We start from the raw sequence: 13,361 nt of genomic DNA, 5'->3' as shown, positions 1-13,361 counted from the left end.
TCTTCATAGATAAATGAAATTTTTCCATAAATGAGTAATATATATATATATATATATATTATACTGTTTAAGATAACCCAACCCAGAAAGGCGATAATCTTATTCTCTAATTCGTGGATCCTTCCTGTGCATTCTTACATGTGAAAACTGCAAAACACAAGCAAAGATAAAAATGACCATGGGCAGGAGTCAAGATGAAGGAACACTTGAGAAGCAGGTAAGAAGATACAGGTGCTACCAAGAAGGAGGAAGAATGCAAGGAAAAACTAAGGGAGAGAGAAGGGGTTGAGAAAAGAGGGACGAATAACAGTAAATATGTTGATGACTTTCGGGGGGGGGGAACATTTACATATTTAGTTAAATTTGCTGCTTGGATGGTAGAAGAGCCTTTGTAAAATAAATGCTGCTTGGAGTAATAATAATCCCCCAAAAGCCATAAAATAGGTAAGATAACCCCCGATTATCAGATATGGAAAATCCCTTTTCTAATTGTTGGTTATGAGAGTACAAGATACTCCAATAATAAAATGGGCTTTTGTTGAAGCCATTGTCTGCCTCCCAGAACTTAAAAGTAAGACCCTATAACTAAAGACACCATATATTTTATACAGTGGGCTTAGAGAAAATATCTGGAACTGATCTGGAATCTCCTTTTTGAGTACTAGCTCCTACAGTATCTGAAGGTGTTTTGCAAGTTGCCAAGGAAGAAAAAGCAATAAATGGTCCTACCCAAATATAAAGACTAGAAACAAAACAAAACCTATACACGACAACAACAAAAACCAATGACCAGCATGGAAAGATGTCCCCAATGGTACAATAGTGGCATACACCTTAAGAGTAACCGAAAGCTGTGTTACTGAACAACTGAACTTAGGTTCAGCTCAAAAAAAAAAAAAAAAAAGGTTGATTCACCTACTAGAGGAGAAACCGCTACATTCTAAATTCTTACCCTTATACACACAGATAATTGGAATTCTCAGTTGTTCAAACCACCTTCTTTTGGCACTGAATGGAGAGTGATTCATAAATATATCCCTGGTCAAAATGCTGAGAAAAGGATGTTAAATGACCAATAACAAATGATAATTCTTCAACATCTGTGATTCAGGGAATATCATTCAGAGGAGGCAGAAAGATGGTGAGACACAGAGTATAGATAGTGTTGAACATTATACATATATATGTATATAATGAACATATATACATATATATATATATTGTGTGTGTGTGAGAGAGAGAGAAGCTATAAACATAAAATATCATCATCATGGTTGACAGTACAAGGCCTTCCCAATGACAATGAGAGCATCAGCAGACATACCATCATGGATTGGGGAACTAGTACAATGGAGAAGTACAGACAACTAATGACAATTAAAAAAGGGAGATTTGATGTTATCTGGTGATAAACCCCCATTTAGATTACCTAATACTAAACTCAGTTCTTAGACACACATGTATGGTTGTAATACTAGACAAACTCAGCAGGTTCTATTCATATATTCACATGTGTCTGTATAACAATACTATTACATTATTTATTTATTTGAAGTTCTGACCATATTTCCCTCCTTCCTCCAGTGCATTAGGGACAGCCCCTGCTCTCACTGTCAGAGGTCCACAAAAAGATCAAATCATACAACTGCCACATATATGTGTAGGCCCAAATTTGGTCACATGAAGCCTCCGTGGCTGCGGGTTCAGACTCAGTTTTCCTATGAGCCAGGTTAGTTGGTTCTGTTGGTTTTCTTGTGATGCTGTTGACTCCCGTGGTTCCTACATTCCTTCCTTCCTCTTGTCATCAGATTACCTGCGTTCAGGATGTTTGGCTGTGAATGTCTGTATCTGTTTCTATCAGTTCAGGCTACATAGCTACTACTGCTAGGAGTCTTAGGTGGGATCAGCCTTGAGATTCCAGGGTGTTTCCCTAGCATCTGGTAACTACTTGATTTCGAAATGCCGCCCCTGTCACTGCCATCTCTTTCTGCACTTTCTTACGTCATGCTTACTCTGTGGATATCCCTCAAGTCCCCATCACTGCCCCTGGTAAAATCAGGAGATGACTTCTATTCCCCTTTCCCAGGAAGATCCATACATCGCCCCCCTCTTGGATACCCTCCTTGTTTTGTAGCCTCTCTGAGTCTGTGGATTGTAGCACTCATATCCTTTATTTTCCAGCTAATATCCACTTAGGAGGGAATTCATACCATGTGCATAGCATGTTTGTCTTTCTGGATCTGTGTTACATCACTGAGGATGATACATTTTTTCCATTTACCTTAAAATTTCTTGATGCCAATGCCTTTAAAAGCTGAATAAAATTCCATTGCATAAATTACTACATTTTTTTTATCCATTGTTTGTTTGAGAGACATGTAGGTGGTTTCCAGGTTCTTGGTATTATGAATACAGCTGTTATGAACATAGTTGAGCAAGGCTCCTCCTGGTAGGATTGAACATTCTTTTGCTTTACACACAAGAGTGGTATAGCTTGGTCTTGAGGTAGATTGACTCCCAATTTTATGAGAAACTGTCACATTGATTTCCAAGATGGCTGTACAGATTTGCAGTCCCACCAGAAATGGAGGATTGTTCTCCTTGTATTAAATCCACTCCAACATAAGCTCTTTGTGGTTTTGATCTTCGCCATTCTGACAGGTGTAAGATGGAATCTCCTTGTAAGTTTTGATTTCCATTTCTCTGGTGCCTAAGGGTACTCATCATTTCTTTAGGTGTTTCATTGCCATTTCAGAGTCTTCTGTTGAGAATTATCTTCTGTTTAGATCTGTACCCCATTTCTTAATTGGATTATTTTCAGGTCTTTTTCGGATATGAATTTACCTGAGTTCTTTATATATTTTGGAGATCAACCCTATGTGGGGAAGATCTTTATGTAGTCCGTAGGCTGTTTCTTTTTCTTTTGCCCTATTGACAGTGTCCTTTGCTATACAAAACCTTTTCAGTTTCATGAGGTCCCATTTATTAATTGTCAGTCTTAGTGCCTGTGCTACTGGTGTTCTATTCAGGAAGTTGTCTCCTGTCCCTATGTGTTTAAGGCTATTTCCCACTAAAATAAGCAACAAGACAAGGCTCTCCACTCTTTGCTTATCTATTCATATAATTCATATGGCATTTTAAGTTCTAGCTACAGCAATGAGGCAACTAAAGGAGATCAAAGAAAAGGAAAAGAGGAAGTCAAAGCATTGCTTATTGAGGATGGCATGATAGTATATCACTCCAATAACTCTACCACTGAATTTTACAGCTGATAAACATTTTTATTGAAGTGACTGGCTTAACATGATTAAATAAAAAAGAACAAAATCAGCAGCCCTCTAACATGCAATCAAGAAAAGGACTGAGAAAGAACCCTTGACAATAGCCACAAACATTATAAAATGGTTTGGGGTAACTCTAACCAAGCAAGACCTGTACGACAAGAACTTCAAATTTTTGAATAAAGAAATTGGAGGATGTTTCAGAAGATGGAAAGAACTTCCATGCTTATGGATCTGTAGAGTTAACACAATAAAAATTGCCATCTTACCAAAAATAACGGATTCAAAGCTACCTCCATCAAAATTCCAACATAATTATTTATAGACCTTGAGAGAACAGCTCTCAAATTCACATGGAAATCAAAAAAACCCAGGATAGCTAAAACAATTCTGTGCAATAAAAGAACTGCTAGAGGTATTACCATCCCTGATATCAAGTTCTGCTAACAAGTTGTACTAACAAAAACAGCAAGTATTGGCATTTAAAAAGACAGGTTGATCAATGGAATCAAACTGAAGACAAAGGGATAAATACACATACTTCTGGACACATGAGTTTTGATAAAGAAGCCGAAATTTTACAATGGATAAAAAGAAAGCATCATCAACAGATGGTGCTAGTATACCTGAATATTTGCACGTAAAAGAATGAAAATACACTCATGTCTCTCTCTACCCTGCACAAAACTCAAGTCCAAATGGATCAAAGATTTCAACATAAATCCATTTACAAGAAACCTGATAGAAAAGAAAGTGGGAAATAACAATAATATTTTAAAATAAGAGGTCATAAATTTGAGAGGGTGTGGGTGTCAAAAAGTGAATTTAATGTTGGAAAAGAGAGATGTACAGGATTTAAGAAATAGTAATGTATGAAGTTCTCAGATGAGTTGTTCAATATGAGCCAAAACTTTAATTTTAATAAAATGCTAAATACATAAGGATGTCAAGCTTTGTTTTAGGCACCTTTAATTGTTTTCTCTGTATTTGGTTACATCTAATTTTAAGAATACCATTAAGGTTTCTTATGGTTTTCAACTAGTATGCATTCAACGACTAATTTATTCTTCAATATATTTATTAACATTTCAATGGAGGTTTCATATAGACAGATAGGAGCAAATATTTAGCATGGATTGATTAATTTAATTGATAAACACTAAATTAAATCTTAATCAAATAACATCCCTGCCTTTTGTCTCAATGCCAATGAGGTAATTTATATACACTCCTGAATTAATATTTCAAAATAATATATCTGCAAGGCTTCCTTCCAGTAAAATATAATATGCAAACCCTGCACCTTGCAAGTTACCTTTGTTCTTTCCAACAGCAATAGAACAATGAGCATCTGGCATGTAAAAGAGGATACAGACATATAATGCCTTGAGCTCAAGACAATAGGTGGGAAATGCAAACAGAACAGGGTTTTTTTTTTTTTTTTTAACCGATGTTAGTTATTTCATATTCAGGGCACATATGCCCTTCAGACTTTCCCTGAAGCACGTAGTGTTTCAGACCCTGTGGATTCCAGTCACGTCTCATTCCACTATTCTCAAGTACCCAGAGATGCTGCAGACATCAATGCTTCACCTTCTGTGGCCATTATTTCTTGGAATTCTATAGGAGTGAGGAAATTATAGAGCCAAGGGTTTGTGGTGTTCACAGAGAACTCTGAGTCTTTTTCCATGATTTCATGAACAGTTATGTATCTGTGATGAATGGCCACCTTAGCTCCAGATGAACCTTTCTATCACAACAAAATAATTAGTAAATGATTGTCAATCTCTTAGTGTTTCTTCTTGATTTTTATCTCAACTGCTAGAATTCAATCCAGCAGTTATATTTCAAACTTTGAAAATATAATCATATCATTTCCACATTAAAACATAACCAAATTTTAATCACATTGTGATCAAATTTTGAAATAGTAGAGGGATATGGATACTATCTCATATAAATATATTTTATACTTAAAAAGACTATTTTTCTTACTAAACTGTTTCTCACAGTAAGTTCATATTCACATCCTTCCATCTGGTACTGAATTTGTTGGAATAACCTATCTTCTAGATTTATGAAAAGATTCAGGTAATCAAGTGATATCTCAACACCATGAATAAGCATACACTTCATCTGTCTCTCTAATTTCAAGTACAGACAATTATGTGACTATCAAGTTTACTCTATGATATCAATTTTGAACAACTCTATTTCTGGTAAGAACAGACTTTTGGTGAGGCAGAGGAGCTTTTATTGGCTTTTAGGTAACATTTCAGTGTGCCTTTTTCTATTTGAAATAGCAAAAACTATAAAAAAGATTCTTCTTTGCATTAATTTAGAATCCAATAGAATTCCTATACTATAACTCTTTCTTAACGGAAGCATTTATGTTAAGAGGTGAAAAACTTTCACCAAAGTAAAGGTATGTATTTTGTTCATACCTAAGTCAGGGACATATTTTAAGAACAAAATATAATATTTGAGCCAAGTAGATTGCAGAGTTGTTAATATGCTTGATTTCTCAATCATGATGATATAAACTCAAAATCAAGAACCTGGATAAAAGCTGGATTCAAGATGTGAATATCTGTGAATATGTGAATATTCTAGCACTAATAAAGTGGAATGTAAGGTGGAAAAAGAAAATTCAACAGACTCTCATTGACCAGGTAGCCTGTAAATATGCAGGAATACACATACATATGCACTCTTTGTTTCTTTATCTCTACACACACACACACACACACACACACACACACACACGAGAGAGAGAGAGAGAGAAAGAGAGAGAGAGAGAGAGACCAAGCAAACAAACTCCCTATTTTACATCTAGGTGAAAGGAAAGGTCCAGCATCCAAGCTTGTCCTCTTACTTCCACATACATATAATTGTCATACATGCACATATGTGTGCATATTGAGGTTTATTGGTGTAAAATTTCTGCAGTAACTATATACACCTAATTACATTACATTGGAGTTATACATTATACGGGGCTTATAATATAATGATGCTAATATAGTCATGACCATGAGCTTGTAAACTGATGATAGGTGAAGATAATGAGTGTGCTGAAGAATTTTATGTTGGTACTTGATGATAATATTAATGATGATGATGAAGATAACAGTGAAGTAATGGTGTTTCTGTGATAGTACTAAGGAAACATGGAATCATGTGAAGTTCTTTAGTGGAAATCATACAAACATTAAAGTACATCTAAATGAGTCAGTGTGTTAGAAGAATTTTAATAATAATGTCTTATTGTAGTAGTCGTTCCAAAATAAGAAATTTATGAAGAGAAAAGTTCATATTGGTTTATGATGTTGAATTTTCTAGTCAATGATCTCAATAATGAAACACAACTGTAGTAGAAGAGCATGATAGGGCAGATCCCTTTCAAAAAATATTTAAATAATTTTATGCTTTATTACACTAGCAACACCCAAATATGTACACTTTTATGTATGTATATATAACATAAACATACAAAGAGTTAAAGTGCAACATATTCCATATGTTGCCTGTTTTCTATTACTCTTACTACAAAACCACAGCCTGGATAATTTTACAGTAAGATCTGTGTGGTCTTACTATTCTAGAGACCTAGAGTCAATAGGTCAATCTGCTGATATTTTTTGATAAGAAAACAAAAGTCAAGCAAGATGTGATTAAGTGTGTGTGTGTGTGTGTGTGTGTTGTGGGGGAGCACATGACACATTCTGGTTTCTCTCTCTCTTCTTATAGCTCATCAGAAGTCACAATCAGTGTCTCTAGCATAATGACCTTTAGGTACCCTCATGAAGGTACCATCTATAAACTTTACAATGCTATCAAGTGTCCACCCTTTTTTTTATGATATAATGATCTCTAATTATATGAAACACTCAAATTATATTCAAACTATAACACATCTAATAAAATCCTCATGATCAATCCTTTGAAACTACCCTTTCCCCGAATAGTCACCATTACCATTCTTATGCACACCCTTCAGACCATTTTCTTTGAGAGTGTGTGTTTGTGTGTCTCTGTGCGGTGTGTTGTAGGCAAGATCGTATATAACATAAGTCTGTATGTATACATGTGCAGGTCAGTTATGCCATATGAGCTTGCATGAATCCTGGAGATTGACATCAAGTGTCTTTCTTAGAGCAAACTATCTTACATTGTGATCCGGTGAGTGAAACTGGGAGGAGAAGCCAGTTTTATAATGCACTGTGAGCACACATCTACGCCACAGTGGCCTAGACATCACCACTGGCCTAGAGATTTTCACCTCAGGAAGGCTCCGCTAGTTCCCCTTGCCATCAAGCTTGCAAAGCATTTGGGTTTGTGGAATATTTAGATGTAAACCCTATCCTGATAATGATCAAGAAAACAAAGGATATTTAATATCCACGTGAGAAGTAGTACAAGATCACTGACTTGTGTAAGGAAACAGTGTCCCTCGGGGACACATCGAAGCCCTGTGTTTATTCTAGGACATCAGAAGAAAACTGATGAAAGGGAGTTTCTATGAAACTATGAAAAGAACTATGAAAACGTAGGAGGATTCCTTTATCCAAGCATCAATTTCAAAACTCTTCCAGCAATGGAAGAAAAATTACAGCACAATAAATACTGCTCAAGTTCCTGAGCTTCTACAGCCCAAACTTGCAGGGTTTCGGCAATCTCACTTTAGAGCTCATTAACAGGAAAAAGATATGTTAAGCCCCTTCTGTGATCCCAATGCCTCCTGGTTTTACCTTATCATATGATTTTTCTTAGTTTTCCCCTGAGTCATTTTACTTATCGAATAAGACAAACGGGGGGAATGTTCCTTATCATTCCTTTCAAATAACTTTAGAATCACCCAATTGTTACATAAGACTAATTGATTAACTGAAGATAATTGTTTACTCTGCCTAGAGAGGATTCACATTGTCATCTCCTTATTCTCACCTTAAAAACTCATGTCTTAATTACTTCTTTAGGCCTTAACATATAAAATTATATTTAAATATATTTCACAATCCCAAACTCTGTTTCAGTATACTAGATATCCCTGAATATCAATTGTGTTCAATATTCAACTCAAAAAATCCCAATTTGGCTATAGTTTCAGTCACTAAAATCAAGGGGATGCTAAGGGTGGCAATGTGAAGTTATGTTTCTATCCCCTCCTCTGACAACAAACTCCACAGGAAAGCGAACAACACATACAAAAATCCTATGAAATATTTGTTGAAGATATGTTATGTTTGCTTATCATGAGGTACATTTGTTTAATGATGCAAAGATGTGCTGCCTTCTTTTATGCTGCATTTGATTAACTCTGTGAAGCTGTGTTACTTTGCCTGTCAAACCACCTGATTGGCCTAATAAAGGAACTAAATCATTCTACCACATGACCCAGCAATCCCCCTCTTAGGCATATACCCAAATGATCCATATCTGTGCAAAAAAGACATGTGCTCAACAATGTTCACACCAGTTGGAGGGAAGGCTCAGTGGGTAAAATCGTTCATTTCTACAGGTTACTTGAGTTTCATCATAGCACGCATGTGAAAAAACTCATAATTTCTAACAACTCCCACCCCAGATGACCAGACAAACTCTTCTCAGATGCTTGTTCATCTGGGCAAACCTTGATTATGAATATACATACACATACATATAATATAAAGGTAAGTACAAAATTATTTAAAGTCAAGACAGTTCACAAGCATGTATGTAGTTTTCCTAATCAATCGCATAGAGCTCTGACCCTTAATGAAATTCACACTTGCTGGAATCATCAATAAAGTATGGAAGCAATTGATGGCCAAAAACAGGTTGACGATATCAACTAACAACTGACAGGCATATTAACATACTGTACAACAAATAAGAACAGTTTTATAAAAACTATACCCCGATTAACCTCTCCGCCAATACAGCAGTCCAAATCAGGCCAAATCAAACATAGTTAGAAAAAGCCCATGTATGCAAGGCTCCCAGATGGCCTTCCAGTCCCCACCCCCACCACCCCCCCCCCCCCAGAGAGGAGAAGGAAAAGGTAGACCAGAAAACCAAGAGTCAGTTTTCTGGGCGACAGTTTAGATACCTTGTGGGAGTAGTCTTGAGTATCTCTGGGGAAGGGGGCCATCATTTGGCAGGCTTTCTGAGATGCAGCAGTTTGGAGGGAGATGGGGGAAGCGAGGCTGGGTGAATCCTCCATCATAACATTTAGGTATATGGTCACCTGATCATGCTGGCTTCTTCCTTCTGACAAGGGACAATGTGGGGCAGGAGAGAGTATGGAGTTGGTGGATTCTTGTGTCAGCAGGTGATCTGAGTGAAGAAGCCTTTCCTTAGCTGCCATCCTGTAGACCTCAGGCACCTGTTCCGTGAGGAGTCAGAGAAGGCAGGTTGCTAGGAGAAAAAACTGGCCCTATGGATGGGGCTAGCTGTGGGAAGGGTGATAGCTGCCAGAATGGAGGGACCAGAGAAGCTGGAACATTTATCCTGGAAGGGGAAAGAGCGGTGGATGGAGAAGGAAAGAGAGGAATGTGGGCAACTGAACGCAGGCAGAGTTGGGGTGGGGGAGGGGCCAGTGTCTCAGGAAGCAAGGCAAGGGCAGAACTGTCAGGGTTCCAGTTCCCAGACAGGCAGAAATCTGGAGGCACCATGACCCTAGCCAAGAAGACCTGTGCTGTGAGACACTGGCTACTGAGGGAAGGGCGGCTGCGCAGTATCCACAACTGTGGACATAAGGGTGTTCTGTTCGCTGGTCCCCACGCTGGCTAAACATTTCGAGAACAGTGAGGATGGTAAAATCAATAGTTCTCCCTGGTGGCCATCGAGTCCCATTGTCGAGGGCACATTGAGGCCAGGCCTTAGTGCACAGAGAAATCCGGTGTTCAGAACATATGGTGTCAGATAGCCCCAACTTAAATTGATTTTGTAACAAAACAGCATTTGGGGATCTGGCTTTGCATAGCAGGTGCCCATTTCACAAGTTATGTGGGAACCCAAAGCATAAAGCAATGTATCTACTGTAGCAGGCATTGGGTCTAAAACACAGGGGGTGTAGGAGAATCCCTTAAAGAGAAGGTCTTCTGAAGAAGGGCTCCCACTGGATAAGACAGGTTCTTGTCCCAGTAACAGGTCGGGCACAAGGCAGTAAGACTGGGCTACATTACCTACAACAAACTTAGGGAGGATATTTTGCATACTATTACTTGAATATTTGTTTCTATTTGCTATGCATAATGTAAAAATTTCCTATTCTGTATCTTCTTTTTATTCTCTGGTTTAAACGATATTAGAAATTCAAATACTCTATTCTACAAAGCTACCCCATGCTGGCCCAATTAATTAAATGATTTTTCATTGTTCCTATTCATGGTGCTACTTAGATTGTAGATCAGAAATTGTTTTTTTATGCAATTTAGTCCTATAAAAAAAAAAGAAAAAAGAAAAAGCCAAAATTCCCTAAAAGCAAATGCTACACAACATCTGAGTTAATCTGTAATAGTCTATAAGAATCACAATGGCCAACTTTGTTGCTTAGAATATCATTTGTTTTGCAAAACAGAAGGCAGCAGTCACAGACTAAACCTTGATTTCTCCTCATGGTGCCAGAGCTACAAATAATTTCCAAATTCCTGTGAAGTCATTATTTGGATTTGTTTACCTTGAACTAAAATGTTTTTCTAAAATGTTTCTCAACTTTAAATATCATCCTTGTTATTGCCAAGGTTTTCTAGAAAATGAAGGTTAATAGTTTTCTATCATGAGGCATGATGCTAGTTCCATAATATACACACACACTACATGAAGCACAGTGAAACATTAAGCTGTAGTCATACATCCATAAAAGCCTCACATCAGCTATTTAACCAGTATCAAGAGTCCCCTGAGCAAGATGTGAGATCATGGCACACCCCTTTAACCGCAATACTCAGGAGGCAGAGGCAAGAGGATCTCTGTGAGTTCCCAGGTCAACTGGATCCATACAGAGAGTTCCAGGGAAGCCAAGGCTGCACAGAGACCACATCTCAAAAAGACAATCTCCTGGGCTCAGGATTATGAACTAGGCTAGCTACCCATGAAATCAGCCTCAATGGATACAACTTTTCCCTTGTTCTTTTGTATGTTCCAAGATTCTACTTACTCACTTTCACCATATTTCTCTTCAATTCCTGGTTGCTTTTTTAAATGAAGCAATAAAGATTTTAATACATTATTTTCAAAAGTATATTCTGTATCCTATTCTTTTTTAATTCTTTTTATTTGTGAGACATAAATATGAATACTATATTTACATTGTTTCTACTTTTCTATTTCTCCATTTTAACTCCTTCTTTGCTCCCAAACTTCACGTCAAATTAATGACCTCTTGCGTCGTCTTCCTCAATCGCTTAGGTTGTTCTTCTGTCGGAGAGCTGTGACTCGGCCCTGCTGTTAGCAAGATGTCTTCGGGAAATGCAAAAATTGGGTATCCTGCCCCCAACTTCAAAGCCACAGCTGTTATGCCAGATGGACAATTCAAAGATATCACTCTAAGTGAATACAGAGGAAAATATGTCGTTTTCTTCTTTCACCCTCTTGATTTTACTTTTGTGTGCCCCACTGAGATCATTGCTTTCAGTGATAGGGCAGAAGAATTTAAGAAACTGAACTGCCAGGTGATTGGAGCTTCTGTTGATTCACATTCTGTCATCTGGCATGGATTAATACACCCAAGAAACAAAGAGGATTGGGACCCATGAACATTCCCTTGGTATCAGATCCAAAGCGCACCATTGCTCAGGATTATGGAGTCTTAAAGGCTGATGAAGGTATCTCTTTCAGGGGCCTTTTTATTATCGATGATAAAGGTATCCTTCGACAGATCACTATAAATGATCTTCCTGTTGGCTGATCTGTGGATGAGATTCTGAGACTAGTCCAGACCTTCCAGTTTACTGACAAACATGGTGAAGTGTGCCCAGCTGGCTGGAAACCTAGTAGTGATACCATCAAGCCTGATGTCCAAAAGAGCAAAGAATATTTCTCTAAGCAGAAGTGAGCACTTGGGGCCATTTTTCTGCCAGGCTGCACCAGAAAACTCTTATACTCTGTTCATGCATAAACACAAAACAAAATGTGTGATCCAAAACATGCCTTTCCTACAGTGCTGGGGCAGTTAGCCTTTCTTCCATTATTGGGAATGGCCTGTGCTGTGTTGTGGGTAGACTGTACACCTGTTGCAGAAATCAACCTGTTCTTTTTTTAGTGTCTTATTAAACTTGAACTCCGAGAAAAAAAAATTAATGACCTCTTACCAAATTTATACAAACATCTACATATGTATGCATTTGTGCGTGCATGTAATACTGTGCGTGTGTGTGTGTGTTTCTGTGTGTTTTGTTATTTTAGGGCTCACTACTTGGAATTGAATAAACTACAAGGTGGTATTGAGAGAGAGACAGAGACAGAGACAGAGGTTGAAGGGAACATGCTAGAAGGGCACTGACAGAGTTGGAGTGAGGAAGTAATGGATAGATATTATTATATTTCAAAGTATAAGTATATGAAATTTTCAAAAATGAGGAAAAATTTAAAAATTCTAGTTCACACATTTAGTTAATTTTCTTTCTCACTTCTCATGTGTCTTCATCTTAAAGAATTCATGCTGATTCTTGGACTTATATCCTCCTGTTATTTTTACCTTGTTGTTATACCTTATCTCTTGGATTTATACAAGAGTATAGTTGCTAGTATCTTTCACTTTTAAATAAGTTCATTTTTTCTCCCATTTCACTTAAATGTTTTAGTAGTTCCTAGCAATCATTTTCAAAACTGTAAGTTTGTGATGGCTTCTTCTTCAGCTGTTTAACCGGTTCTAATTTCCTCTTGGACTATCTCCCTATGATTTTGCATATCTAGCAATGGTACCATGAGTGAATTCTTCTTGAAATAGCAGCCTCATCTGTACCATTTACCACAATCACAAATAGGCTCATCTTATGGAATCTAAGAATCTGAAGTGAGATAATCCAACATCCATTATGGTACATGACAGAATGGAAATACTTACATTCACATCTGGCTTGTTCCATATGTGAA

At 37.4% G+C, this 13,361-nt stretch overlaps 1 pseudogene; it reads left to right on the top strand.

Annotated features, from left to right (window-relative positions):
• Nucleotides 1–11,673: 11,673 nt before the first annotated feature.
• On the top strand, nucleotides 11,674–12,509 carry LOC127235648 (peroxiredoxin-1-like; annotated as a pseudogene).
• The last annotated feature ends 852 nt before the right edge of the window (nucleotides 12,510–13,361 follow it).

The sequence above is a fragment of the Phodopus roborovskii genome, unplaced genomic scaffold (genome assembly GCF_943737965.1).
Source record: "Phodopus roborovskii unplaced genomic scaffold, PHOROB, whole genome shotgun sequence".
NCBI classification, from domain to species: domain Eukaryota; kingdom Metazoa; phylum Chordata; class Mammalia; order Rodentia; family Cricetidae; genus Phodopus; species Phodopus roborovskii.
The sequence above is the reverse complement of the archived record's forward strand: the minus strand, read 5'-3'. Positions and strand labels throughout refer to the sequence as shown.